The 15,544-nt window shown below is 46.5% G+C and overlaps 1 protein-coding gene across 1 annotated transcript in view; it reads left to right on the top strand.

The window, feature by feature from the left end:
* Positions 1-15,544, top strand: part of LOC144763170 (amine sulfotransferase-like) — a 596,057-nt gene that overhangs the window by 349,153 nt on the left and 231,360 nt on the right. The window lies entirely within an intron of this gene.

Genomic DNA, 15,544 nt, shown 5'->3' with positions numbered 1-15,544 from the left:
ATAAGTGGTTGGGTTTTGGCGCAGTGAATGGATTAGTACATGGTGTTGAATGGGCCACTAGAGGAGTGTAAGAGGAGTGACAGGGTGTTTGCTGGAGTGTATGGATACTGACTGGGGAATTGAAGGTGTGAAAGACAAGTGTGTAGGTGGTTAGAGGACTGCATGCATAGTGGATAGGGGTTTGAAGCAGTCTTTGTGCTAAGGCCTAGGTCACTGCATGAGTACTTGGGTACTGACTGAATGATTAGAGTACTGCAAGGAGAGTGCTTGGGTGAATTTATAAGTGGTTGGGTTTTGGCGCAGTGAATGGATTAGTACATGGTGCTGGATGGGTCACTAGAGGTGTGCAAGGGGAGTGACAGGGTGTTTGCTAGAGTGTATGGATTCTGACTGGGGGATTAAAGGTGTGAAAGACAAGTGTGTAGGTGGTTAGAGGACTGCATACATAGTGGATAGGAGTTTGAAGCAGTCCATGTGCTAAGGCCTGCCTCACTGCATGAGTACTTGGGTACTGACTGAATGATTAGAGTACTGCAAGGAGAGTGCCTGGGTGAATTTATAAGTGGTTGGGCTTTGGCGCAGTGAATGGATTAATACATGGTGCTGAATGGGTTACTAGAGGAGTGCAAGGGGAGTGACAGGGTGTTTGCTGGAAGTGTATGGATACTGACTGGGGAATTGAAGGCGTGAAAGACAAGTGTGTAGGTGGTTAGAGGACTGCATGCATAGTGGATAGAGGTTTTAAGCAGTCCATGTGCTAAGGCCTGGGTCACTACATGAATACTTGGGTACTGACTGAATGATTAGAGTACTGCAAGGAGAGTGCCTGTGTGAATGTATAAGTGGTAGGGTTTTGGTGTGGTGAATGGATTAGTACATGGTGCTGAATGGGTCACTAGAGGAGTGCAATGGGAGTGACAGCGTGTTTGCTGGAGTGTATGGATACTGACTGGGGAATTGAAGGCGTGAAAGACAAGTGTGTAGGTGGTTAGAGGACTGCATGCATAGTGGATAGAGGTTTTAAGCAGTCCATGTGCTAAGGCCTGGGTCACTGCATGAATACTTGGGTACTGACTAAATGATTAGAGTACTGCAAAGAGAGTACCTGGGTGAATTTATAAGTGGTTGGGTTTTGGTGTGGTGAATGGATTAGTACATGGTGCTGAATGAGTCACTAGAGGAGTGCAAGGGGAGTGACAGGGTGTTTGCTGGAGTGTATGGATACTGACTGGGGAATTGAAGGTGTGAAAGACAATTTTTTAGGTGGTTAGAGTACTTCATACATAGTGAATAGGGGTTTGAAGCAGTCTATGTGCTAAGGCCTGGGCCACTGCGTGAGTACTTGGGTACTGAATGATTAGAGTACTGCAAGGAGAGTGCCTGGGTGAATTTATAAGTGGTAGGGTTTTGGCGCAGTGAATGGATTAGTACATGGTGCTGAATGGGTCACTAAAGTAGTGCAAGGGGAGTAGGTGTTCAAGCAGTTATGTGTCAGGAAAGAGATGAAGTAACCACATGTTTCTGTCACAATGGTTGCACAATAGACATAGACTCACAGTGTGATTCTAAACAAGCACGGCTATTCCCTGGACTTTACCAGAAGAGTCTCACTAGTCTGGAAGGCGTTCGTTGACTGCATACATTCGATACATTTCACAACAGCTGTGCTAGTGTGAATGCCTGAATCATTCTGCGATTGCATAAGCAATGACTGGGTTCTAATACTGCTGAAACTTGACAACAGGATAGGTTTTTAAGCAGTTATGTGTCAGCAAAGACATGAAGTAACCACATGCTTCTGTCACAATGGTTGCACAAGTGCGCACAGACTCACAGTGTGATTCTAGACTAGCAAGACTATTCCCTGGACTTTAGCAGGAGAAACTCACTTGTCTGGAAGGGGTAAAGTGACTGCATACATTCTACACATTTCACTACTGCACTCTAGTGTGAATGCCGGACTCATTCTGCGAATGCATAAGCAATGACTGGGTTCTAATACTACTGGAACTTGACAACAGGATAGGTTTTTAAGCAGTTATGTGTCAGCAAAGACATGAAGTAACCACATGCTTCTGTCACAATGGTTGCACAAGTACACACAGAGTTGCAGTGTGATTCTAGACAAGCAAGACTATTCCCTGGACTTTAGCAGAAGCTCACTGGTCTGGAAGGGGTAAGGTGACTGCATACATTCTACACATTTCACTACTGCACACTAGTGTGAATGCCTGACTCATTATGCGAATGCATAAGCAATGACTGGGTTCTAATGCTACTGAAACTTGACAACAGGATAGGTTTTTAAGCAGGTATGTGTCAGCAAAGACATGAAGTAACCACATGCTTCTGTCACAATGGTATATTATTTACAACAAGGGGTGGTGAGTGACAGAGTCTCTGAATTAAGCAGAATACTCTCACCCAGTCAAGAGATCAGGGCTAGATCCAACACCGTTTTTTAGCTCATTGCACCATCCCAGTTTCAGAACCTGGCTGTATGCAAATTAGTCTGTTCCTGTCCCAGTGCATGATGGGAACAGGGCAAACCAAACTACAAAAGCCAATTCTTACACTGGGAAGGAAACAAGCTTCCGGGGACCGGTTTCTGGCATTACAGCCGTCTTTGGCACGGCTTGCTTGAATCCTGATGGTGCAATGAGCAAGGGACTCATGTCTGAGTATACCCTTCCACGCTTAGGGTGGACAAAATTATTTACAACAAGGGGTGGTGAGGGACAGAGTCTCTGAATTAAGCAGAATACTCTCACCCAGTCAAGAGATCAGGGCTAGATCCAACACCGTTTTTTAGCTCATTGCACCATCCCAGTTTCAGAACCTGGCTGTATGCAAATTAGTCTGTTCCTGTCCCAGTGCATGATGGGAACAGGGCAAACCAAACTACAAAAGCCAATTCTTACACTGGGAAGGAAACAAGCTTCCGGGGACCGGTTTCTGGCATTACAGCCGTCTTCGGCCCGGCTTGCTTGAATCCTGATGGTGCAATGAGCAAGGGACTCATGTCTGAGTATACCCTTCCACGCTTAGGGTGGACAAAATTATTTACAACAAGGGGTGGTGAGGGACAGAGTCTCTGAATTAAGCAGAATACTCTCACCCAGTCAAGAGATCAGGGCTAGATCCAACACCGTTTTTTAGCTCATTGCACCATCCCAGTTTCAGAACCTGGCTGTATGCAAATTAGTCTGTTCCTGTCCCAGTGCATGATGGGAACAGGGCAAACCAAACTACAAAAGCCAATTCTTACACTGGGAAGGAAACAAGCTTCCGGGGACCGGTTTCTGGCATTACAGCCGTCTTCGGCCCGGCTTGCTTGAATCCTGATGGTGCAATGAGCAAGGGACTCATGTCTGAGTATACCCTTCCACGCTTAGGGTGGACAAAATTATTTACAACAAGGGGTGGTGAGGGACAGAGTCTCTGAATTAAGCAGAATACTCTCACCCAGTCAAGAGATCAGGGCTAGATCCAACACCGTTTTGGTGATCCAATCACAATGGTTGCACAAATGCACTCAGGCTCACAGTGTGATTCTAGACAAGCAAGACCATTCCCTGGACTTTAGCAGGATAAACACAGTAGTCTAATTAAAAACAAAGGCACCACATACACCTTACAAATCAATACCTCACCTTTCAAATTGATTTGTAGATTAAGAAGTTTCTGAATCACACACCAGAATTTCTTATACAGAATTTCTGTAGTGCACTGCTCTTAGCAAAACCAAAAAATTGCAAACGTTCCCTCTCATTCTGCACACATATACATGTAAATATCAAATCACATTGCTTCCCATTTTAATTCAAAAGCTAACACACATTTCTATTGGTTACACATTTCAACCCTTTCCAATTCACACAACTTTCAACCCTACCCCCATTCTGCTTAATGCCTGTTACCATAGTAACAGTTTATGGAACACTCAACTGAACACACAGGTCACAAGTTCAGCACACAATGTTGCAAAATCAAACAGTAAGCGTGCTTGACTTTTCAAAATATCAGCTTAACCTATCTAATGTTCCTTTCAAACCTTTTTTACTAACCAATAAGAAACATGCTTTTTAAACACAGAAACATGCATCTTATTTTTCAGTCTATAATGTTCTCAAACAGCCAATCATTTCTCTTCTTTTTTTAAAAACTGCATCTTATCCATCATTTTAGAAAAATCTTAGTTTTCAAACTGCCCATTTCACATACAGACATCTGTTGAGTTCATCCAGACCTCCCTTCAAGATGCTTAGAATGTGGATTGTGGACACATCTATATTTTCTGGAGCAAAAGGTATGCTGAAAGCAGAGATATTGACCAAGATTTAGCTTTGCCAAATGTAGACATTAAATGGATTGGGCAGTGAGGATTAAAGTGGCACCAATTGATGCCATTGGTTGAATCCTTATTGCATCTCCAACACCCTGACCTCATAATTGTGCATTGTGGTGGTAATGACCTAGGCACTTTGACTGGGGTAGGTCTGGAAATGCCTATGAAGGACACCTTTGCAGAATTTATGTTACTTTTCCCCCAAACTACCTTAGTCTATTCTAACATATGTCAAAGATAGAAATGGAACTGGTCCAATTAATGTTGTCCACAGATTGAGAAAGCTAGGAAAATGTCAATAAAGCTGTTTCTGCTTATGTCAGTGATTATAGGATGGGGTCCATTTACAACAACAATCTGCGTTTTAATATGGATGGCATCCATTGAAGAGATGGTGTACATTTCACAGATGAGGGTAACAGAGTCTTTCTCAATCACTTTAGACTCTGCATAAGTACTTACTTGTATGTACCAAAGTCTCCCAATAAAAACAAGGGCTCTTTTTAGAGCCACCCACGATCTAAACATATAAGCTTGATGTATATTTATGTTTGAAGTCACACAGCCAGCACGTTTTGGAGTCGCACACCCAATGCAATCACACCAGGGGGCTGCGCTGAGAGCCACGCACCCAATGCCTTCACTCCAGGGGGCCGCACTGAGAGCCGCTCACCCAACGCCTCCACACCAGGGGGCCGGGCTGGGAGTCGCAAACCCAATGCATTCACACCAGGGGGCCACGCTGAGAGTCACGCACCCAACGCGTTCACACCAGGGGGTCGAGCTGAGTGCCAAGCTGGAGTTGCGACTCCAAATTGTTCCATATTTTTTTTAGCTCCTATCACTTATTTATATTCTCCTCGGGGATCCCCCGGGGCCTATATACAACTTTGGGGACCGTGGGGGGAGCCCTAATGCCCCCGCGGTCCCTGCCGGCTCCTCACATTCTTCGGGAGCCGGCATTGCTTTCCCACATGGGGAGCTGTCAACATGCAGCTCCCCGTGTGGAAAAGTAATCGGGTTTGCATTTTGGAAGAGAGAGCAGGTTTCTCTTCCAAAATCCAAACCAAGTTTGCTACGGCAGGGCAGGAGCTGCGAGGCTGCCGCCCTGCCATAGCAAACAGCAGTGTCCCGGGGTGGGCACCCCGAGACACTACAGGAGCCGGCCCTGGGGGTGACGGTCCCCAGGGCCATTATTGGCTCCAGGAAGGGGGCCATGTGGGCCCCCTCCACTTATTGCAAAGCCCCAGGGGATGGTGGTCCCCGGGGCTTGGGGTCTGTAACGGACCCCCTATTTTAAATATTTAGTGCCCCGGGGAGGTGGTTGTCCCCGGGGCGTGTGGGGGGCTCGAGCCCCCACACAGGTTACATTTTTTTTTAAAGCCCTGGAGGGGATCCGCGCACCCTGCGCATATATTGCAGCATTAAAAAGAAATTGTTTTTTGAGCCCTAAAAGTCCTTCTTGGACCCCCTAAGCAGACCTACGGGGTCAGGGTGTTTCAACCCTGCCCCCTCTTCATGTTTTACGCCTTTATTTTACTGCCATCTTGTGCCTCGCTTCTACCGAGCCACAAGATGGCTGCCAACCGTTCCTGGTTTTTACTGTTCACATCCAATTACAATGCAGCTCGTGATCGGCAGGGTGCGCGGATCCTCCGCAGCCATAGATGTATATGTGTTTTTACTTTTGATTTTCTCAAAAACTACTGAACGGATTTACACAAATTAACAAAAAGGGTTCTTTCTGAACCAAGAACTACCTCTTTGCCAAATTTGGTGTAATTCCGTTCAGCAGTTCAGGCTGTAGCCGTGTCTAAAGTTTCCTATGGAAAATAACATGGAGAAAACATGTTTTGGGACCCCCTTATTTTTCTCTGCCCCCGCTTGCCGAATCACCCCAAATCTTCCAGGATAGGAGCGAACCAGAGCGTTCCACGAGTTTTGAAAATTTCGCAAAGATTCATCAACCGGCGCCAAATTGGAAATAGAATTTTGTGAATTTCCTATGGAAAATAGGTCCTAACTATAACTACCTACTGGCAACCACCAGTAGGTAATATATATATATACGCCACTGGAATCAAGCTATCCTGGCTGATGATGGCTGATAGCCAGGAACCGGTCCTAGGATGCTTGTTTCCGGTCCAGGGATGACATGGCTTGGCAGTTCGGGCTAGACTGCTCCTAAGAGGCAGAGGGTCAAGACTGATTTGCATATGGACATGTCTGAACTGGGGTGGCGTAGTGAGCACAATAATGAGGGATTAAACCCAGATCTGGGACTGGGGGTGAATGTTTGGCCAATGTGCAACATTCCGTCCATCATCTTGTGTATAAAACAAGGAGCACAGCTTCGTCTTTGAATCCAGCCTGACAAGTTTCATGTCTTAGCACTTCCTCAGAGGCATGGAAACTGCTGGTGTGCACAAACATATTACGGGGCACTGTTTAAAGCCACTTTGATGCCAGCTGAAGTGGGTGTGGCCGTTCACACGGCACTATGGTATCGGTAGTGTCCCGAGTCATACTACAGTGAGTTGTCGTGCCACACAACAGGATAAAGTTAATGTTAAACTAAGTGGGGGGCTGTTAGAACCTTGTTGTGCCCAGCAGACACGTTCCCGCTTTCACTAGCAGCTCCTGTCCCGTCTGCTGGTCCCGCCGGTTGGCTATATCTTGGGTCTGTGTAACAGCAGGGCTCCTTCCACTGCCCGGGCTGGTCGATTTAAATCCATCAAAAGTTGCCACAATGACAGAAGGGCCCACACAGGAAAAATATGCATTTATTGAAAGCTTGCCGCTGGGATAAAACAAGGAGCACAGCTTCGTCTTTGAATCCAGCCTGACACATTTCATGTCTTAGCACTTCCTCAGAGGCATGGAAACTGCTGGTGTGCACAACATATTACGGGGCACTCTTTAAATCCACTTTGATACCAGCTCAAGTAGGCGTGGCCGTTCGCATGGCACTATGAAATGAAATGAAAATAATATTTATAAAGCGCTACAGTTGCCCTGAGGCGTCCAGGCGCTGAAAATAAAACAGAGGGTACCCTCAAAGGTTACTATTTGCTAAAGAGGAAGGTTTTGAGTTGTTTCCGAAAGCTGGTTAGATTGGGGTTGTCTCGCATCTGCATAGGGAGGGTGTTCCAAAGTTTAGACACATTATACGAGAATGAGCGTCCTCCTGCTCTAGCTCTAAAGATTCTGGTAATTTTGGCTAGTGAAGCAGTTGAGGAACGGAGTGCCTTGTTGGGCAGATAAGGAGAGATCAGGGCACGGTTGATTTCTGGGCCCATTTTCCAGAAAGTCTGGTGGGCGATGCATAGAGCTTTAAACTTCACTCTATCCCTGACAGGTAACCAGTGTAGAGTTCTTAGGCCATTTGTTATGGAGGTCCTCCGAGGGATTCCCAATAGCACACGGGCTGCACAATTTTGGGTGCGCTGAAGTTTCTGCACAGTGTAGTCTGGTGCTCCAAGATAGAGTGCATTATTAAAATCCAGATGAGATTGGACAAGGCCCTGTATCATTATTTGTCTGGCCTCGGGTGGAAGAAGGGGGAGAATTTTTTTAATCACCCTAAGGAGGCCGAAACAGGTGGCCGACACCTTGGTGGCCTGTGTGTTAAGGCTCAACGATTTATCGAGCCATACTCCCAGACTTTTGATGTTATCTCTCGGGGGAGGGGCAACACCCATGCTTGTGGGCCATATCAGCTCCAAAGCAGAGGGGGCCGCCGGGCCCAGGAGCATGAGCTCGGTTTTATCGTTGTTGAGCTTCAGACATGAGCTCGTCATCCAGCTTTTTACATCCTCCAGGCATGTCGCTAGATTGGGCGGTGAGAGAAGACCGCTCTTCGGTGCAAGGGAGACCACCAGCTGGGTGTCGTCCGCATAGGAGATGATATTGACACCATGCGGACGAACAATCCCAGCCAGCGGCCTCATGTATGCGTTGAAGAGCGTGGGGCTCAAGGATGAGCCCTGCGGGACTCCACACCCCAGAGGCATACTTGATGATACGGAAATGCCGTCGAAGACCTGGAAGGTTCTGTCCGAAAGAAAAGATTCGAACCAGACCAGGGCTTCTCCGGCCACTCCTAGGTCGGCGAGACGGTTCAACAGAATTTTATGATGTCCCGTCTCAAACGCGGCACTCAGATCGAGGAGGATCACTGCCACTGACCCCCCCGATCCAAGATCCGTCTCGCCTCCTCAGTTACGGCCAGTAGGGCGGTCTCCGTCCCATTTTTTGGGCGAAAACCCGTCTGAGAGGCATCGAGGAGGTGGTTTTCCTCGAGGAACGTCGTCAGAATGGTATTGACGTGCTTCTCCAGGATCTTTGCTGCCCAAGGGAGCAGGGAGATCGGGCGGTAATTGCCTGGGTTAGCTGGATCAAGGGAAGGTTTTTTTAGAAGGGCCCGCACCATAGCATGTTTCCAGGTCGCTGGTACCGTCCCACTTAATATGGACGAATTCAGTAGTTCCAGAAGAGTAGGGAGAATAATTTTGCTGGCCAGCCCCAGTGAACCAGTTGGAGCAGGGTCACACGGAGAGCCGGTTTTTATTAGTTGAGCAAGGCTCTCCAAAATTTCCAGTTTCAACAAAGGAAGGGACTCCAACCTATTGTCCCTGTCCCGAGCTGAGTCCAGGTGCTGAGAGGGCGAGTTAGTGGGGGGGGGTTCAAAAAGGAATGGTAGATTTTATTCACTTTCTGAAAAAAGAAGTCTACCAACTCGTCACATTTGGAAGTTGAGCCACTATTGTCTGTGAGGGGAAGGGCGGGTTTTATCAGGGAGTTTACAATACGATAAATTTCTTTCGGCTTTGACTTAGCCGCTGTTATTTTATCATAGTAATAAGCTGCTTGTGAGGTTTTTATGGCCAGTTTATAATTCCTGATAGTTTCCCTGTAACTGGCTTTTTCAGCAGGGTTATAGGTCATACGCCATTTCCTCTCTTGTCTCTTACATAGACGCTTTTGAATTCTGAGTTCTTCTGTATACCACGGGGCTGATTTGTTTTGCCTTTTTGACTTAGATGGGTGTAGAGGGAGGACCGAGTCAAGAGAGGTGGTTATCCATTCATCATATTTAATATTATTAGCCGTTGGATCGTGAGAAAAAGTGGGGCTAGTAGTGCCGAGAGCCTTCATCCAGTTGTCGATCGAAAGTTTGGACCAATTTCGAATTTTCCGGGATATAAAGGAGGATAGGGGGGTTTTGCCGAAGTCCAGGAAAATGCTATCAGGAAATGGTCCGACCAAGGGAGGCTACTAATAGTACCCACCTTAAGCTGGTCATTATTACTGAAAATGGGATCAAGCAGATGCCCCTTTTCATGTGTAGCAGAGGGGACTAATTGCTCCAATTGGATGGCAGCCAGGCTTGACATCATCTCTAGTGCCGTGGAATCCAACCGGTCGTCAAAATGGATGTTAAGATCTCCCAGTATGGTAAAGTTGGAGGGGGAGGCGACCAGTTGGGAGGCCACTGATAGCAGAGAGGTGTTAAATTGTCCAATGGTTCCAGGGGGGCGGTAGATGAGAATCCCAGTGAAGCTGGTATTAGGGGAAAACTCGACTGCAAAAGAAAGATTTTCGCAGTCTTCAATCTCCTCCACTAGACAGCGGCAGACATAGCTCTCTTTATAAATGATCGCCAGGCCGCCACCTCTGCCCAGCGGTCGATCAGCCCGCGCTATCTGATAACCTGGAATAATGGCCTGTGCCAGATCTGGTTGAGAATCTTGGTTTAACCATGTTTCGGTCAAAAAGATTACATCCGGTGAGTATTCATCTAGGGGCCCAATGTAGGTTGGTCGGTAACGGCCGAAAATCGGTATTTTCGGCCGTTACCGATCGGTAAATAGGTGATTGGCATGTAGGGGGCTTTATTTTACCGAATCGGTAAAATTACCGATTCGGTAATTTTACCGATTCGGTAAAATAAAAAATCGGTAAATTTACCGAATCTGAGCCACCCATATGTAGGTGGGACTCTTCAGAGTCCCAGGAGCCTTACCACATCGGTATTTTACCATCAAATAAATTTGATGGTAAAATACCGATTCCGGTGTGCATGCACATGTGTGCATGCACACCTATGCCATGTGACAGGCAGACCTGCCCTTAGGGCATGTATGCCTGCCACATGGCACCCGAGCCTGTTTTGGGGGTGCCAGAGGGTGTCAAAGTGACACCCCCTGCACCCTTGTGGAAATCGGTATTTACCGATTCGGTAAATACCGAATCGGTAATGCCCATTCATTCCTATGGGCTTCATAGCCCATAGGAATGAATGGGCATTACCGATTCGGTATTTACCGAATCGGTAAATACCGAAATCATCCGATTCGGTATTCCAGCACATCTGGAATACCTACATGTCGACCCCATAGATTTACCGATTTTTAATTACCGAATCGGTAAAACTCGGTAATTTAAAATCGGTAAATCTATTTCACCTACATCTGGCCCCTAGTATCAGGGAGATTTCTAAACAGTGTTTTATTAGAGACCTGCAATTAAGCAGAAACATGGAGTATTCCTTTACTTCCAGTCTGGCAGTAGTGGTTTTAATACTCAGCTCAGAGTTACAATGTGTACAGCAACGAGGGATCTCCAGGGGATGTCTGGGGACGCCGCAACTAGGTGTGGCCGGCGGACGCAGCTGATGAAGGAAGCTGGAACTGTATACATGTCTATCACTCCTAGAGGTGCCGGGGGACATGGCCCATGGACCCGGCCGGGCGCGGACGAGCTTGCCTTAAGCGCGCCTTCGGCGCGCAATCGTCGTGCCCGCTGCGCTCGTCCGCTGCGCGTCCGGTGAGTGAGCATAATTTATGGAGTAGAGTCGATTGAGAGCAAGGGGCGTGGCTGGCACGAGTGGGCGTGTCCACTGGGCCCGGGATGGCATCAGGAAATGAATCAACACTCGTCCGCGGCAGCTCTCAGTCAGCTGTGCGGGGTGTCGACTAGTGGAAATGAGGAAAGCCCAGGGGGGTAAGTGAAATTAAAATACACACAGTATTGTGACAATCAATTTTAAAAACGAGTATGTGGCTCCCGGCTTTTCGCCTCAGGAGGGGTTCTGGTTAGTGCAGCGCTCTCAAACAGCGCGCGCTTTTGTAGGCAAAAAGGGGCGTGGCTGGCACGAGTGGGCGTGTCCACTGGGCCCGGGATGGCGTCAGGAAATGAATCAACACTCGTCCGCGGCAGCTCTCAGTCAGCTGTGCGGGGTGTCGACTAGTGGAAATGAGGAAAGCCCAGGGGGGTAAGTGAAATTAAAATACACACAGTATTGTGACAATCAATTTTAAAAACGAGTATGTGGCTCCCGGCTTTTCGCCTCAGGAGGGGTTATGGTATTGGTAGTGTCCCCAGTCATACTACAGTGAGTTGTCATGCCACACAGCAGGATAAAGTTAATGTTAAACCAAGTGGGAGCTGTAAGAACCGTGTTGTGTCTAGCAGACACATTCCCGCTTTCACTGGCAGCTCCTGTCCCGTCTGCTGGTCCCGGCCGTTGGCGTTACCTCGGGTCTGTGTAACAGCAGGGCTCCTATAAATATATATCCAAAGAAGATTCCTCACCAACAGGAAAAGAACCGAAGGGACACAGCGTGGGACCAGGAGAAACACACTTGTATTGCTGTACATGAGGCATGATGCGTTTCGGCATTAATTGCCTTAATCATATGCCAATCACTGTAGACTGCCACCCACAGCTTTTACTGATGTTCCATTTTGCTCCCTTTGGTGGAAGCCCAGCTGAGATGATTGGTTTCTTGAGCCCTGGGACACGGCCTCCTCCAACTGACCACGACTCCCAGAAGTCACCATCCCGGTCATCAGGTAATTGCTTTACTGTCATCTTGTTATGCCCCGTGTGGGTGCTAGTGAATGGTGTAAAGTGCAAATTTAGTGCAGTTTAAAATTGTCCAGTGTCCTTGCAGCAGAAAGTGCCTCACCCTGGCCCCCCAGACGTCTCACCGTTTAGCCCAGGTCCTCGTGGTAAGGGAGACTCTGCTTCAGTGAGCCAGCCTCTCCGTGAAGTCACAGACTGTATTCACAGCGATATTCCACTTGTCCTGTATGTGGGGGCTAGAGCAATCCAATACCTTGGAAAAGAAAGCAACTGAACTCGTGAACAGCAGCACCCAAGTAGCTCCAGCCACCAACGAGATGGGTCCCTTAAATCACGCCCAGGACTGGCGCGAAAATATACAAAGAAGATTCCTCACCAATAGGAAAAGAACCGAATGGACACAGCAGGTGACCAGGAGAAACACACTTTTATTGCTGTAAGGAGGCATGACCCATTTCGGCAATAATTGCCTTAATTATATGCCAATCACTGTAGACTGCCACATGCAGCTTTTACTGACGTTCCATTTTGCTCCCATTGGCGGAAGCCCGGCTGAGATGATTGGTTTCTCGAGCACTGTGACTCCGCCTACACAACAGATTCAGATAAGGTTATTTAAGCATTCTCTTATAACCTTTCTGAAGGAGTCAATGTTAGAGAGCACGGCTATATCAATGTTCCAATTTTATGGATCTTTGTTTTTATATTTACCCAGTCACTCAGTATCCCAAATGTCATGATCTATCTCCTCCCACCTCATCCTATTTTTTTATCTTTTTTTATGCTTTTATGCTTTTATGCTTTGTGTTTTCCTTGTATGCCTCTTATGTGAGAGTACCTGCTCATAGAAAAGTGTGTGTGCGTTTGATGAGATGTTTTCAACGCAATTTAACTAATGCCACAACGACATGGAAATCATTTACTGTGTTAGGTAGTACAGATAGGCAACTTTACATATTTGCATTTCACTGAAAGGAACACATACATGCTTGGGTATGTGAGAGTTTGTGGTTGTAAGTGGTGCGTAAGGTAGAGGGGATTGGCGTCCACTCAAAGGGGGAGAAGGGCAACCACATCCCTTTAGGTCCCAGGATGGAGTTGCATCAAGTTTTCACTGGAAGCAGGTGTCCGTGCAGATAGATGTTTTCTAGTGTATGGACCAAGGGCATGAGTTTGGCCAGCTGCATTGACAGATGGTCGATTGGCCATGGTCTGAATGAGCTGAAGGGCTTCTTAAAGACACCTATTGTGTCCGTCTTCCCCAAGATGAGATTTGTATGCTACAACTTTAGTGTCTCCCGCAAGAGCCAGTTCTGGAAATGCCTGAGTTTGTTAGGTATCCCCATGGCACAGGTGTAGCTTTGCAGTTTGTTGTTGAGGGCCAACAGGAAGATATTCATGGGTCATGTCAATCCCTTAATGTTGTACATTATCTCACCACATGGCGTCCTGCACGTCAAATAATTAATTCTTTGAATGAGGTCCCCTTCTCCAAGAAACTTACCTGTGAAAAATGGTTATCTCACATGGTTACCTTGTTAAATATTATGGGTTTGGCTAACCTTAGGAGAGATGCAATGTGGTAAGCAGTGTATGGGAGAGGCCCATTGCTCGCCAAGGGATACTTTTCCATGTAATTCCAGAGAAAATTACCTCCGGCATCACACAGGTTTGAGTTTGGGTCTGGGAATTTATCTGGGATACCTGCAGTTTCGGTGGTGGAGTTGGTGTGACAAGCATCAGTTGTGACTGGCAGTGACGTAGTGAAAGATCAGTCATCCTGCATTGGCCCAACAGACTTCTAAAGTGACACAGTGTTGTGTGTAGTCATGACGCGGGCCTTCTGGAGTTAATGGCTGACTCCTGCACTAGCCTATCAGCCGTTCCTAAAGTATTGCATCCATTGGCTCCTACACTGAATGCGCTCTGAATGAGAGAGAAAGAGCGAGAGAAACCTTTTAGCTCATTAGCGTGTGGTAGGATGGGGTTGTCAGCATAGCTATGTTTACAAACTTCATATGGTTGACATGGCTCGTGCATAGGTGTCTGTGACTGACAACTTCCAAAATAAATCCAAACTGCTTGCCAATGGCCAGGTAGCTTTAGGCAACACATGTCTATCCTGTCATTGCCAAGGATGCACTCTGTTTGGACAGTCCTTTTAAGTTTAGTTGATCGCCAATAGTGCAGGAAGTCAGTTGGTGAAATGCTAACTTTTTCAGAGCAACTACAAAAGCATATGATTGAGATTGCACAGAGTGCTGTCTAACATTTGAAATATCTAACATTGGTGTGAGGGCATAGCTGCTGACATGTGGTTGTGCCACTAGTACTACTGAGTCAAAATGTGTACGTTTTCTTTGTGGATTGCTAAAAAGATAAAAACACACCAATCAAGCAAAGGTTTTTGCTTGTAGTTTTACCTTTGTGAATTTGGTCTAAAAATATAACCACAAGACTAGAAGTAGGAGTAGAAAGGCAAGATGTCAGATACAAGTAAGTGAAAGCACAATACAAAGTAGAAGAATAGGAATATTAGTTGGAGTAAGAGGAAGGGTAAGTCAATGTGAGAATATGAGTACGAGTAGACTTAAGTAGGAGTGGAAGTGGGTGGGTACTGGTTTAAGAGTAGGAGTAAGGTAGAAATAAGGAGGATTACGAATAGAAGTAAGAGTAGATGGAAAGGTTGTCATGCACTGAAGTAAAAGTAGGAGTAGGGATATGACTGAGTGTAGGAGAAAGCTGAAGTTAGAAATAAGGGCAAAAATAAAGAAAGGCATGTGAAAGCATATATATATGGGCATGAGTAATAATTGTAGAAATAGGAGTGAAGATGGAGGAGAAGTGAGCACATTAGTGGATGTATGGGTAGGTATAGAAATATGCTTGTGATAAAAGAAGCATTGAATGTAGGACTACAAGTATGGACAGGTATGAAGATAGGTGTAGGAGTAGGGTAAGGCATGGGAAGGTAGTGGATGTATGGTTGGCAGTAAATGTAGATGTTGGAGGAGTAATAGTAAGTGTAGAGTGAGGGTAGAAGAGGGGGTGCCTCCTTGTGGCATTACATGGATGCTTCAACATCCATTCATTGGGAGGGAAGCACTATTTAGCTGTACTAGTGCAACAAAAGCTATGCACATGAGGTAAAGTTAAATTCCTGAAGTGGGCTGATCCAAAATGTGAATGCCACCTCCACCATGTAATTACTCAAGGGGGACTGAGACTAGGCAACCAACAGGTGAAGTGTGAACACCCCAAGCCATTGCTGTGAATTTTTGATTGCTTCATCTCATGACCTCTGTTGACAGCTACAACTATTTGTA

This window comes from Lissotriton helveticus, chromosome 6 (assembly GCF_964261635.1).
Source record: "Lissotriton helveticus chromosome 6, aLisHel1.1, whole genome shotgun sequence".
Lineage (NCBI taxonomy): Eukaryota > Metazoa > Chordata > Amphibia > Caudata > Salamandridae > Lissotriton > Lissotriton helveticus.
Note: the sequence above shows the minus strand (reverse complement) of the source record. Positions and strands in the feature narration are given on the sequence as shown.